Source organism: Chiroxiphia lanceolata, chromosome 6, assembly GCF_009829145.1.
Source record: "Chiroxiphia lanceolata isolate bChiLan1 chromosome 6, bChiLan1.pri, whole genome shotgun sequence".
Taxonomy (NCBI): domain Eukaryota; kingdom Metazoa; phylum Chordata; class Aves; order Passeriformes; family Pipridae; genus Chiroxiphia; species Chiroxiphia lanceolata.
The window spans coordinates 23307418-23322025 of NC_045642.1; positions in this window are offsets into that span (position 1 = coordinate 23307418).

A 14608-nucleotide genomic window follows, 5' to 3' on the forward strand; every position below is an offset into this window, starting at 1 on the left:
TGAGTCCTGTGCCTCAACACATTTGGGTGGTGCCTGTGGAGCAGAGGGTAGGGTGGACTCTGCATAAATCCACTCACACACTGACAAAAAGTGAATTCTGGTTATGTGAGCACCAGAAATCACAAAGCAGAAGCACCAGTGCTGGAAAGCTGTGCTCACCAAGTGGGGAAACAGCAGCTCCTTGAACGCCAGTGTGGAACAGGAGAGCAGTTGGGTCCAGCTTGGCAGTGTGGCTTACAGAGAGCCAATGCCGTATCCAAAGTCAAAAAAGGGTCATCTTACATGCATCCCACGCTAAAGGTATGTGAAAAGGAGACTATGTCGCACAAGTAATTATTTTCCAATGAAAGCCCTAGAAAAATGGACAATTTTGGTTTTAGCATTACTGGGATCAGCATAGTAGAGCTTAAAGGTCATGTGGAGAAAGCCTCCCTGTGCTCTGTACTGCACTCACACTTTAAGCTGAATGAGGCTCTTGAACACATGTGAGATCCTCTCTGTAACTATGGCTTTATTCTGGCTCTAATCAGGACTTGGAGAATGGAAATGAGAATAAAGCAGGAAACAAAACTCACAATAGTTCCCTTGTTTCAAAATGAGACTTTCACACACACTTTTACACACACACACACTCTGCTGTTCCTATTGGGACATATGTCCTGATTGGACATAATCAACCTTTAATGCCCCTTTGCTCAATACTCAAGGGACAAAAATGGATGGTAGAGGCTGTAGACTAGAAGAAAGCAAGAAGTCAAATCATGGCAATACTTTGGGGGTTTATACTGTTTTGGGACTGGAGAAATCATATTGGCTGTTTCTCACCCCAGGGGGGTCTTGCAAGACAGAAAGTCACAGTATAAACTTTTGCCATGGGTAACCTGCCGTGTTCCTGTGCAGTGTAATCCCCTCTTTGTAAGGGCAGGAGCACAATTTCTTGCACTGAGTTGAAACTTGCTGGGATTCTAAGAAAACCTACTGGAGTTGTTTGAGCTGGATCATCTAGAATCTTGTGGCAACCTTTAATGACAGTGCAGAGTTGGAATGGCACCTGTGGAGTGGCATTTCAAGTAGCTCAGAGGTGTTCATCCAGTCTCAGGGTCAGCTACTGAAGGCACAGCACCTCTTCTTGCATCACAAAGATTTTGTTTGAAGGTAGTTTTGTCTGAGGCAAGAGTAAGTCCTACCCTCCTGCACTGCAGAAAACCCTGGACTGAGTCTGGTGACTCAATGCGTCACTAGTATAAGAGAGGTCTGGCCAGGAGGGTGAAAACTGTTGCTCTGAGACATTTTCTCCAACCTAGCATCCACTCTGAGAAGCAGTTTATAATCTGAGTCTGTATATTTTATTCTGAATGCCTTTGCAAGTAGAACCTGAACTTTTCTGCTCTGTCTTTAGACACCTACACTGGAGACATTTCAGAATCTTCTTTCAATCAGTGGGGGAAAAGAAGCAAAATATCTTTCACTGATTTAGGAGGTCTGTCTCTGTATGAGACGCATTACATTCTGGAAGCATCTGTTTCTCTCCGATTAGGGACACCTTAGGCCAGCCAGTGCCAGCCTAAGTATCAACGTGGCAAGAGTCTAAAGACAGGCAAGGAAGTCTGTTGTTGGTGTTTCATGTCCAGCGCTTGACTGGGCCATGCCCTGGTATCTTTCATGAACTGTTCCCTGGCATGGTGGCAGCTACCTTGTGAATAGGGCTCTAGTCAGAGGTCTTTCACCCTGTAATCTTGAAGACTGGAGCTTCCTGAATAGACGTAAAGCCACAGGTAAGAAGCTGGGTTTAAAGGGAAGGGAATAGGACAATACTGGAGTAGCCGTGAAGAATAGTGCTAGTTTAAATGTTCCCTTTATTGCTTCCAAAGGAGCATGAGAGAATGCTCTGATTTGCTAAAGCGAAGGCTACATAACCTTGTGGGTTTTAATAGCTGTCTAGAAAGGACATTTCTCCTCAGGCGGGTGCAGGCAGCAAAAGTTTTGAGTCTCAGCAGTGAAGTCATTTTCATCTGTTTCTATACTCAGCCAGAGCATGGGAATGTCATTGTATGTGGGTGTTCGGTGACCAGCTCTGCTGGCTGCAAGGCTGTGCCAGTTTTCACCAGAGCAGAGAATGAGAGCTCCCTCCAGCACCTCATCTCTCTCTAAAGGTTTGCCTTTTCTCAATTCCACTCCTGTGTGAAGTATGTAACATTACTGGACATTTCTGTGGCAAGTAGGGCAATTTTCTGTCACAGAAGAGGTTTTAGAGCAGGAATGGATATGTTGAATTCAGTTGCTGTTCATTTTGGCTGCTTAAGTTCCTTGTTTCTAGATATCCTGTGAATCTTACTTGTTCACCTGTGGATACCAGTGCTGTCATGACAGTATCTGTATGCTAGAAAAGAGATACGAGACAAAAACTTTTATTGCCTTTGTCAAATTGTAATGAATTTATGGATTATTGGAAAAAATTTGAATACTTGAACTGGTTGAAATTTCTGTTCTTAGCTAGATGCTTACCTCTTTAGAAATGCCTGCAGAGTGAGTGAAAGCTCCCAGATGTCAACCCAGATGCTTGACCTCCTGCATAGGGCAGCTGCAGTGCCCCCATTCCGAGCAGAGTGTGGGCATGGTGCAGCCTTGGCACCACACTGTGGGTGTTCCTGCAGGTGGGAGTCTGGATGCTAGCAGTGCCACATTATACTGGCAGCCAAGCAGGGTTTCTCTGGTGAGGGAAGAACAAGAGTTTGACGATCTTTGAGAAAATGAAGAATTCTCATTTCAGGAATGAGCATGGACATAACTCATGTGTGCTGGTTAACTATTTCAGTGCTGTTTTCTCTGTTCTTCCATCATTTCAGGCATGACCTGGCAGCACTCTTGCATCCTGAACTGTAAAGTCATAAATATTCTTTCTGAAATTCCTGGCTGTCCTCAGATGGATGCCTCTATGGTAAGGAAGGGAAGCAGAAAGCATGTGGCCTTGAGTGTAGGCAGAGCACACACAGTCTGATGTGCCTGGGCAGACCAAAGCATGGCATTATGAGGTGCAATACAGCCTTCATCATGCCAGGAGACACCCAGGTTACCCCTGCTCACCACTGCTCCCTTCACAGTCCCCCAAAGGCTGGACAAGCATAGGCAACAGGGCCATACATGTCTAATGAGTTTTAGATGAAGAACTGCTTGTGATCAAGTCCTTTTTGATCAAGCCTGAGGGTGTTTATTGAGCTGATTTGCATGCACTCCATAAATGTAGAAAATGAACCTCCACTACCATAAGGTATTTTTGCTTAAAAGTTGACACTGAGCGAAAGGGAAGAGAAAAAAGTGAGTATATATGTAACTTCCTCCCTCCAGTCTAAAAATTGCACTGGCAAGCTTACAGTTGGCAAGGGACAGCAACGGATGTGACTATTTTTTTGCATTCCCATAAATTAGTATGATTGATCTAATTCAGGACTTTACAAGCAGTTCCCTTGTTTGCGTCAGATCTCAATATACCACCTCATGCTTCTTTCCATTCCCAACTGTGCTCCTTCAGTGCATGCACAATCTTCCTTTTACCTTACTCTCCTCCAGCCATCCTGAAGTCATTCACCTGGCAAGCCAACATGAGGAAAATATTTACTGTCTTTATAGCTGCTTTTTCATGCAAGCTGGTATGTAGAAAGAATGAAGAGATCTGCCAAGGGCCAGAGTACCCTCCATGGAGCACCAGTAAATGTGCCATGAACCACTGGCATCATCAATCCAGAACCCAGTCCTGGCCATTAATGAATTTAGGAGTATTAGGTAAAAGATGCTTTGCCATTAGTTTTAGATTCAAACAGAGAGGAGAGAATTAACTTGCTCTAAGACTGTACATACCCTTGGCAGTTTCAGAGACGACATCTGATGGCTGTAATTTCCAGACTGGTTGGATATGCTTTCTTACAAACAGAAAGACCTCTGTGATAGAGGTTCCCAGACTGCTGTGGGTGTAACCCACGATGGGCTTGGAGCCATTGACATGTGTGGTTATATCCTGTGACAGACAGGGCTGCTGCATTGACAAGAGGGCTGCTGGGGAGCCCAAACTGCAGAAGCAGGAGGATGCAAACCAGCACGAGATGGGACCAGCCCCACTGCATTGTCCTGGATCCTATGTTGCTCCCAGACCAGATGAGCTGCCATATTCGTGGAACAATAGGAGTCCTGGGGACAATGTCATCTCCGTCTGGAAGCTGCTCCCGGACATCTGCCCCCCTTGGCACTACCAGGGCTCTTGTGGTTTCCAGACAAATAGACATTTTCATATGGAGCTTGTGGAATTTTGCTCGCTCATGGCCAGATGACCACTGAGTTTACCTCACTTATTTACCTCTCTGAAACAAAAATAAATTCTGGTTGCATCTTTTTTCAAGATATGCACAGCTTTCCAAATTTATTTTGTTTTTTTGAGCAGTTGTTGGGATTTTTTGGGGAAATTTCTAAAAATATGTTAGAATTCAGTCTTCACATAAGAGGGAGTTTGGAAAAGCTCCTGTTTCACAGAGCACAATTCCTTTCTTCAGTCTCCATCCCATGAGTATCCCATCTGTGTCAAGAAATCTATGTCCAGCTTAACCAGTCAAACACAGTTCAGTTCTGGAGCCACACCAGGCTGCTACCAAGTGCACTTGAAAAACTCAGCAGTGCTGCACAGCTCAGACACATCCAGCCATCCTCAGAATCGACACTGTGCCACACTGCATTGTCTTGAAACGTGTGGTGATCTGCATCTGGGGAAGCCGTATGAGGAGCAGTGAGGTCACTTGGTCAGTTCAGCCTGGAGAAGACCGAGGGGAGACCTCATGGATGCCTAAAATGGAAGAAAAAAAATTCTCCAAACAATATTAGTATAGACAAGGTAGAGAGCAGTTTCTTAATGCAAGCTTCCAGGTGCATGGAGTACATAGGCACACATGAGTGTCCAGGGGTTCTACAATTTTATAGTACTAATCCATCCAATCCGAGAACTGTCTCACCCCAGGACCTCCCCAAATCTGCCTCCCTGGCATGCCTCCCCGGAACTGAGCCAGAGGTCTCAAGACCCCTTTCTTCCTTATCTTCCTCCTCCTCACAACACATCTTGCCTTTGGAGCTACTCCAAGATTCCTAGGCGTTCAAGGTTGCTTTGGCTATAACGATATCTTATTATTTCAGTCCAGGTGCATATGTCTCAAACAAGATGTGCTTGCTAGAGTCTTTTCCCTTGAAAAGAACATTAAACAAATCTGAAGAAGTTAGGAAATTCGATATGAAGCGTGAGAACAGGGTTTGGTAACTGTGAACTGCTATTCTAAAGTGTAAGAAACTTTAGAGCCATACTAAAAATCCATATTTGCTACAAATCTTAAGAATTCTAAGGCATCATCACCGCAGTCTACAACTTCCTCATGAAGGGAAGAGGAGGGGCAGGCACTGATCTCTTCTCTGTGGTGACCAGTGACAGGACCCGAGGGAATGACCTTAAGTTGTGTCAGGGCAGGTTTAGGTCGGATATTAGACAAAGGTTCTTCACCCAGAGGGTGGTTGGGCACTGGAACAGGTTCCCCAGGGAAGTGGTCACAGCACCAATCCTGACAGAGTTCAAGAAGTGTTTGGACAATACTCTCAGGCACATGGTGTGACTCTTGAGGATGGTCCTGTGCAGGGCCAAGAGTTGGACTCAATGATCCTTGTGGTTCCCTTCCAACTTAGCATATTCTGTGATTCTGTAATTCTGTATTGCCAGGCCCTCTCTCTGCTGCCAAACTATCTGCAGGTGTAGCGCTTGTTATTCTCTAGTTCTAACAAAGCCAGCAGAAAATATTTCCTTCCCTTCTTTCTGGCACTACTAGAGGTTTAAAAACTAAGTTTCTGCTACCTTCAGTCTTTCTTGAAAGAGCCTGGGGGTATGGAGGACATGCTGTGTACAGAAAACAGGAGGTAGAAGTAGTTTCATCTTCTCCCAGGACTTAGGGAAACTTCAAAGCTGGGCCCACAGATGGACATTGCAGTTTAATCTAAAGTGCTGAGCATCACACTGACATAGCTACAGATCTGTGGGGAAATCCACCTTTGATCCATTTCTGAAACAGAGTATGCAAGACATAGGCTCGTCTCAGTCCCAGATAGATACTTCAACTGTTTGCAGTTCCCTGTGGGCAACATGCATTTAAACTCTCGCTTTCCCCCTGCCGTGCCTGCTCTGTCTCTGGACTTCTATGCAAAATTTGTCTCCAGTGAATCTGTTACAGGAGCTTGGGAAGGATTATGTAGCCAGATCATATGGAGGAATTGGCACAGGCAGCAGAGAGGAAAATAAGACAAGAAAACATATAGAATTCTAGTGGGACATTAAATCAAGTGAGTGAATATATTTATGAAGGCAAGCATCACAGTCATCATGATGTGTAAGGGAGGCTTGAATTCCAAAGTCCTTATAAAGAAAAGCAATGTTTGCAGCTCTCACTGCAGGAAGGAAAGGGGCAGGAGCTCCATGTCATAGTTTGGATTTTAAGGCTCAGTCTAAATCTATTCCTAATTGCTATAAACCCTCTGAGGTTGAAGCATCACTGTATTTCTGGGAGATGACAGGCTGTAGCCTCTTGCTTTACTTTCCATGTGCTTCTTAGGGCTTCCTAGAATGTGTTGTGTTATCCCTTGAGCATACTCTTGCCCTGCATTTATCAATGTCATTGCAACATTGAAGTTGCCATGGTCATCTTTGGCAGTAGGAATAGACAGGAACCAGCACGGCTGTTCGCTCCTGCTAAGCCCAGAGATACAACTGATGCGTGTGGTGTCAGAGGTATGTGCACATGTGAGAATGAGCTGGCCCCCAAATTCAGCAGGACTGAGACTGGGGTGGCGGAGAATGGGGCAAAGACACCAAAATCTGACTGTTCCCAAGCTCACAGAATTATGTCGATGTCAGTACTAATTAAGATTTTCCAAGGCTAGTTTGAGCTTTGATTACCAGCTGACAGGTATGTACAATTCCCCTTCTGGGATCTGTAGCTCCCTGCAAATCATCAAACTGTCTTCAGTCAGCTTGGGACCAGAGGAGTTTTGCCAGAGGCATCCTGCATCTGTTGCATCATATACACTACATTAAAACCATCTTTAATGCTCTTTTTAAAGAAACCACAGTTGTTAAAGAGTCCTGAATGCTCAGCCCTCATGTACTTCCTTGCTGTGTAGTTATTTGCCTGTGTTACCCCCCCGTTGCTTTGAGACATGGTAGTACATAATCATTTAAAGCTATATTCATCCTTCCTCTTGGAAAGCAATAGTGGCAGCTACATAACAACACACTGGATTGAGGGGGGTTTATTCAGTCCCATCTGTAATTTATCCAGTGGGAAATGCAGGGGGAATGTCTTTGTTCATTTGTCTTATTCAAACATGCCTATTGCAGCCTCTTGATGTCTGTGCAATGATTGGGGAGGGGGGAGAGAAAAGAAATTAGAGAGGAACAAATTGATGACAGCCATCACAAAAGAGATGGAGTCCCCACCAGTGCCCAATGGAGAGCTGCAGAGCCTGTCCCTCAGAGAAGAGCCACAAAGTGAGGGTTTGCTGGGGAAGTGGGTAAATTCCACCTCACATCCCTGAGTGAGATGGAGGGGGCAAGCGTGTGGCACATGCTGGGAAACATGGCTGCTCTACTTGTGCGTTTGCTGGGACATTTTAAGTGAATGTAAAGTTAAGGTTTCAAACCAGGTAGTTTATAAAACCCTAAGATGGGTATCAGTAGATGCTCTTGTCAGATGCTCATGTCAGCAGCCACCTTAATCTAGAAGTTTTTCAAAGCAGATATAATTATGCTAGTTGATAGGATTTCCCCTTATTCAGATAGCATTTTGGGATTAATTATACATTGTAGCATCTCGAGACTACATCAGGAAATGCAGTTGGACCGCCCCTCTTGTCCAGAGGAGCAAACTCTACAAAAGGAGTTGGTTTTTAGAAAGGCTGCAGAGAGCCAGTGTCCAGTGGTTGGAGCGAGTCTGGGCTATTTTTATTACACTACTGTTCAGTAAGCAGCAAGATCTCCTGTGGAGAGCAAGACTTCACCATGACTAGTTGGCATTTGAAGCAGGAATCAGGACTCAGCTGAGGGACCCTTGTCTTACATGTCACCAGCCCAGGGCAGAGCGGCTGTGTTGAGACCTACCACAGTGATTTGTGCTCCCATGGCTCCCCATCGTTTGCTTTACTTTGAAAATTATGTTCAATGCTTTGTCTACTTTCATTGCCATTTGCAAAGTATATGAAATATTCCTGGATATACCAGGTGTCACATTTAGCATGTTGCTTCATGCTTTGATGTTGTAAAAACAGCAGTTCCACACCAAGAGCAGACAATGCATTGACAACTATGAATTGAAATGTTTCAGCATTTTATACCCGAGGAAATTCATGAAGACTGTGTTTTTACCTTCACTCAGAATAACATCTCAGTTTTAAAAGTGCAAATTTCTCACAAAGTGAAATTCTAGCTTTCCATCCTCCAGGTCTGCCCCTTTATCTATACAAGTTATGAAACCAGAAAGGTCACTTCTCTGTGTATCTCTCAAGCTTTAATAAAAACAATAAGGTGCCCAGACATCACTAGAAGAACCATAAAACTTTGACAGACAGGCAGTTTTTCACTCTTAAACCTGGTCTCATGCCAGACCTTAATGTGAAAGCATGAAAATGTCAAGAAGGAATGGCATTAATTGGTATTTCCTGCGTGGCCTGAAATCTCAGCATCTCCCCAAACTATGAAAGTGAGCAGACCATTCATACTGTCTGAGACAAATAAAATGTTCCCATCAAATAAAATGTTGATGGGAAACAAAAAATGGCATCTTGCAAGTCAGATTGTTGAAAATCTATCTATTCTTAAAGTCATACTTTCAGCATAGCAGAATCTTAAAATATTTTCTTATCTTGGCAGTTCTGATTAAATGGAGCTTTAAATCAGAATCCATTCCCTTTATCTGAATTATGAAAGGAACTAATCTCAGATTTTAGCCATTTGAAAGAGAAGAAATCATAAAAACGTTTTTCCTGACTTTGTCTAGGCAGAATAAAAGAAAAAGCATTGCTTCCTGGAACTCCTATGGTCACATAAGTTTTAGAAACAGGCTGGTCTGATATCACAGGAATATCCTTTAAATTTCCCTGTGATTCTCATTTATACTCATCATTTTAATTGATGCAATCAGGAAGTGTGTGGCAGTAGCTTGGTTGGGACAAGAGTAGGTTCAAAAACTCTTCTACACAACCAGAATTTCTTATTTCTATTGATCTAGCCTGATCCTGCCCCATAAGGAAAATTTTTTCCCACAGATCCTAATATCTTCTTCTACCTAGTCAGTAAAATCATGTGAGGAACCACTCTCCAAAACCTGGACACAGTATTCGAGCATACAAGGTTTAGAGCTGGATCTGAGAGTTTTGAAATACCAGCAGCATTTGCATACAGAGGGAGAAGAAATTCAGGGAGTGAGTTAATTTCCATTGCTGGTGGAGATCAGAGGCCCTGAGTCTTGTACATCAGTTTTCACAAGCTTAATTTTACTGACTTTCTTGCGGTTATTCCTGATTTACGACAATAGAAGATTAAAATGAGGCTTAGGGAGGATAGCTTCCTGCTGAAATCCCCAAGGAGACCAGATCTTGCATTATTTCACATCAGAGTAAATGATTCCTTTGGACAAAAGAAACCCATGAAAGAGATAAATATCCATCCAAATGCTAAGACAGATGGGTTCCTTCAGAGCTTCCTTACTAATCAAATACATCAGTGCCCCCTTCAGTAATGTGACAGGCGATTTAATGTGGGATATATTTCACGGGGATTGGGAGAGAGGGTCCAGAATAAGCCTTTCTGTGCATGGGTATGGCCATCCTGATGACCTGGGGGGCTGCTCCATGCAGGTATCCTATACCAGCAGTTTTTCTTCCTTCCTTCCTTCCCATCAGTCCTGCCATGGCTGTACAGACAGATGGGAGAGTGTGAGCAGCCGCTGCAGAAAGACCAAGTTAGCAGGAGAAAAGCTGTCAGGAGTCAGACATTTGTGGTTAAGACACACATGGGAGGGTGAAAAGCTGGTACGTGCCATTTACAGAGATGCTTTATTTCTGAGAACAAATAGAAAAAAGACATTTCAGGTCTTTGCAGAAAAAGCCAGAACAAGTGAACAGACCTTGGCAGTACAGTTCCCCCCCAAAATGAACAACGGAAAGTAACAAAAGCCTCAGGACATTATTAAGAATTAAAAATAACATCTGACAGAGCTGAACCTGGCATTCTCCTGGCATTTGGTATGTGCAGCTCAGCAGCAGCCAGAGGTGCAGCACTGCCCTGCAAACCTCCGCCAGTCAGAGCCCACTGGTGCAGAGGTGAGCTGTAGGAGGTGAGTGACATGAGGCAACAAGTAAAATCCTGGGATAATAATTCTTACTGATGGGCAAAAAGTGCATTTCCCATCCTGTTCTTCCAAAATTTTTCTTCTGTGTTCTCTTCAGGATGAATTAGTTTGAAGGTTTTTCAAGGAAAACCAATGCAAATGCAAATTCATTTACAAAGATTTGGAGACAGGTGGGGACTGCTTTAGACCTGTTCTAAGCAAGGGGTTTGGGTTTGGATCACTTATGGCCCCAGAGAGGGCCTTAGCTGCTGGCCATCCTTGAGAGAGCACACCCACCTCAATTTTGACCTTCTGAGACATAAGAAACTTCCAATGAAGCTTTTACCAAATCCTTCAGATGATTTAGGATATGGCAAACACTTTTTTTTTCCAGCAGAAAAAGATTATGCATAACCTAACAAACTACTTGAGCTGTCTGGAGCAGATGCTGCCTCTGAAGCTGCTCATCCACACTGCTCCTCACATTCCTGCACTGCTGCTGGGCTGCCAGGGTCTATTTGACTCCTGACAAACTCATCAGACACCAGTGAGGTCTTCTCCTCACCTTTGTAGCATCTTCTGCACCTTTGGACTCTCTAACTATTGTCAGCTTTACCACAGTCTTCATTGCCTTCAGGCAGTTTGGTACTTGTGGCCTCCTCCACCCTGCTTCTGGGACACAACCCGTTTGGGTTCTCCTCCTGCCAGCCCCCAGCAGTGGATGCTCCCTGCTGGCCCTGTTGTGCCCTTTGGGATGCCTCTGCTGGTACTCAGCTGCCAAACAAAGGGACAGTCGTACGACAGGCACCGAGATCCTGCAGCTGACAGACTGTCTGTCATCTGGATCTACTTTGTTTGGGAAAACCACTTAGTTTACAAATATTTGTATTTAAATTCTTCTCTGCCCACTTAATTCAAGTCTGTGCTGCAAAAAGAAAGGAAACCTTCCTTAGAGAAAAGCAAAACACAAAGACGAGGCGGAGGGAACTGCTTGTTCACTAATACCACATTTTCCACAATGGAAATAATTGTCTCTCTTCATGTTTGACAGTAATCTGCAGTCCCAAAATAAACAGGGCTCCTCTCAATTTTGCTTCAGGGTATTTCCCATCAGTCAGAGGGGAGCAGGAGAACACAGCCATGAGAGAGGTGCAGCACGCTCGACTTTGTGCACCTCACTTTTACCTCAGAGGATCCCAGTGGCAAAGGGTTAAAGTCTTCTGTTGGCTGCCAGGGCAGACACACAGGTATCTGTTGCTCCCTCATTAGTCAGTGGAAATCCAGGACTGGCAAGGGAAGGAAAAATTAATAAGCTTTGAATAGAAGTAAGGTCCTCTAAGGGAGCAATATTGGCTGAAATGCAACATCATTTAAACATACAAAGGACTGTGTTGTCCTTCGACAGAGTAGCTGACCGAAGGTTCGGCTATTCTGGCCCCCTCTGCTACCTGCATAACAGATGACTAGGAAAGGGCAAACAAGGTAGATTTTCAGCACATATTCCCAGACTTCCGGCAATTTACTATCCTTGTGTTTAACAGCTCTGGATGATCTTTTCCCCTCAATTTACACTGTAGTAAGTACATTATTTATATCCAAACACCTTGTAACAGGAATTACGTGGCTTAACCGTCGGCCGGATGAAGAAATGGTGTTTTGAGCCTATCACTAGCTGGTTTTTTCTGAGTCTCTTCTATTCTAGGAATAAATTTGGCGACTAATCCAGGCCAACCATTATTGTGTAGGCCCTTGCCCTATGTTCCCTCAGGCTTCTCTTTTCAGGCAGTGGAGGACACAATATTTCATTGCTGGGTCTGTAGATGACTTACCTGGTGGGAAGCTAGGGGACTCAACTTAGTGCATACACATACATTACTGGCCTACTCACACTCTAGTTTTGGGTTTTTCCCTCATTGTTGGTTTTCTCATTCAAAATTGAAAGTAATTTTTAACAGAAAGTAAATAATTGAACTTTCTGTGATGTGAAGAAATGTAAAAGTTACCACTTTTCTTTGTTTGTTGGGGGGTTTTGGGGGGTTGGTTTGGGGTTTTTTTTAGAGCCTTGTGACAAAATCTGTTTGGTGAAAGGACTGCAGCTCCATGTAGTGCCATTTCTCTCCTCAAGACGAGCCAGTTCTAAGGCTGTGGTCAAAGCTTGGCTTTCACCAGACAAGCTGTCAGGGGATACACAAAAGGCAGAAGGAAATAATCATGTTGTCCCAAAGGGTTCCTTAACACATGGAGGCTCAGACAAGGAGATCAGGTTTTTTGGAATAATGACCGGGAGAATGCTGGCAGGGAAGAGGATGCAGACATCTGCACCATATGGCTGACAGACCAGAGACAATTCAGGTCCAGCAAAGAGCAAAAGTCCTCCTATAAAGCATAAAATAAAATCTGTGAAGGTAGAGAAAGTATTCCATTCTAAGGCTCTCTGGGGATCTATTCAAGGGAGAACTCAAGACCTTTCCAGATTCTGAGCTGTTCTTTGATACTTGGTGTAAAACTAAAGCCACCCAATTCTTTTGGAAAGCCTTAGGAGAAGCAAAGAACTGGCATCTATTTCCCAAATGCGTCAGGACTATGTTAACAAGAAAGAAATATTGTGCCTTCTAATAAGGGGAAGCCTCTAAGAATCTGGTTCTGCAGCAGCCTTGCATCGTTGGGCTTGAACTTATGGGGATGTGTAGGAGCACCCAGCAGCTATTGAGGGGCCTTGGGGTATCAGCAAGAGTTGGAGAAAATGGTTACCTTCCTGAAGGCTTAGTGCTTCCTTTCTTCTGCAGGAAGAAGAAATCACCAAAGACACAACAGACAAGGGAGACCTGAAGATAAGCAGTATCCCACACACCTGTTGAATGGTGTTTATTGCTGATTCCAGCAAGGAAACTGGTCGTGTTTTGCCACTTTAAATTGCCTCCTTCCCTATGGGCTTCAAAAGTGCTGGTCTGTGAAGGGCTACAGATGGACAAAGGACAAGATGTTCAGCAGTAAAGGGGAAGCCCAGAGGATCCTTGTGGCTTCAATCACAATTTCTTCCTAGATCGTTTGGCTCAATTCAGAGTCGAGGTCAGAAAAAGGAGAGGAACAAGAGACAGCAAATGAATAAGGTTTCTGGATCACAGTTTACCCACCCTTAGGGAGAGCTGTTAGTTAACATTAGCGATAACCCTAGTGTTGTAATAAATACTGAAGCAGCTTCCTGCAGGGGGAACAGACTGTCTGAAGTTACAACTGGAGCCTTAATCATGCTGTCACAGAGCTGCATTTACAGCTGATCTGAAAGCATGGGGTGTTTCTAACATTAAAAATATAAAAATTTCATCTGGATTATTGTTAGCATTGAAAATATTTATCTTTTTCTGGCTTATTTATGTGTCATTGCCTTACCTAATGGGAGCTGCAGTGAGAGCTCTTCATGCCCACACTCAACCCTACAGATGAGATGTTGGGATAAGGCTACAGATCCCATGATATCCGTCATCACATATGTGATGATGAATAACTGAAGACATTGGCTCTAAAAAGTGAAGAGTGACATTTGATAGCTTGATAAAGTTCCTATTGGATTTTTTTAGACAAAATACCTTCTTTTTGGCTGAAAACCCCGAACTTCATTTTTTCAGATATTTCCCTTTCTAAAGAAAATTTGAAATTGTCCAGAAATGCATAGGGAATTTTAAGGACAGCTACCATTTTTTAGAAATAAGTTATTATTAGGAAGAAAGGAATACTTACAAACATAGAAGCTTTTCTGTAGGTAAGAACACATTTTCTGAAAAAAAAATAAATCACTTTATAAAATATTTCCCAATTTGAGCAATGTCATATTTTGACAGTTGTAATTATAATGGCCTGCACCCTTTGACTTTCCCTTCATGGAGCCTTTGCTGCTAATGCAGAACTGATTTAGGGTCTGGGGTCCCTAAAAGCAGCTGATTTTTATTAGATCTTGTTTCCGGCAGTAGAAGTGAATGGTAAATGGCCAGGTAGCCCAAGACTTCCAGGCATGAGGAAGCCACTCAATGCATGGCTAGAGCATGGAGGAGAATGGTAACTTGCGTCAGCTCAAAGGGAAATGAGCACAAATATTGTCCCAGTTTTCCAAAGTCCAGCGGAGGTAGATGACTAGGGCTTTATAAAACAGTTTTGATGGAAGTGACTGGCATCCTCCTGACTTGAAGCCTTCTGAGATCGATTGGCTTCTTGAC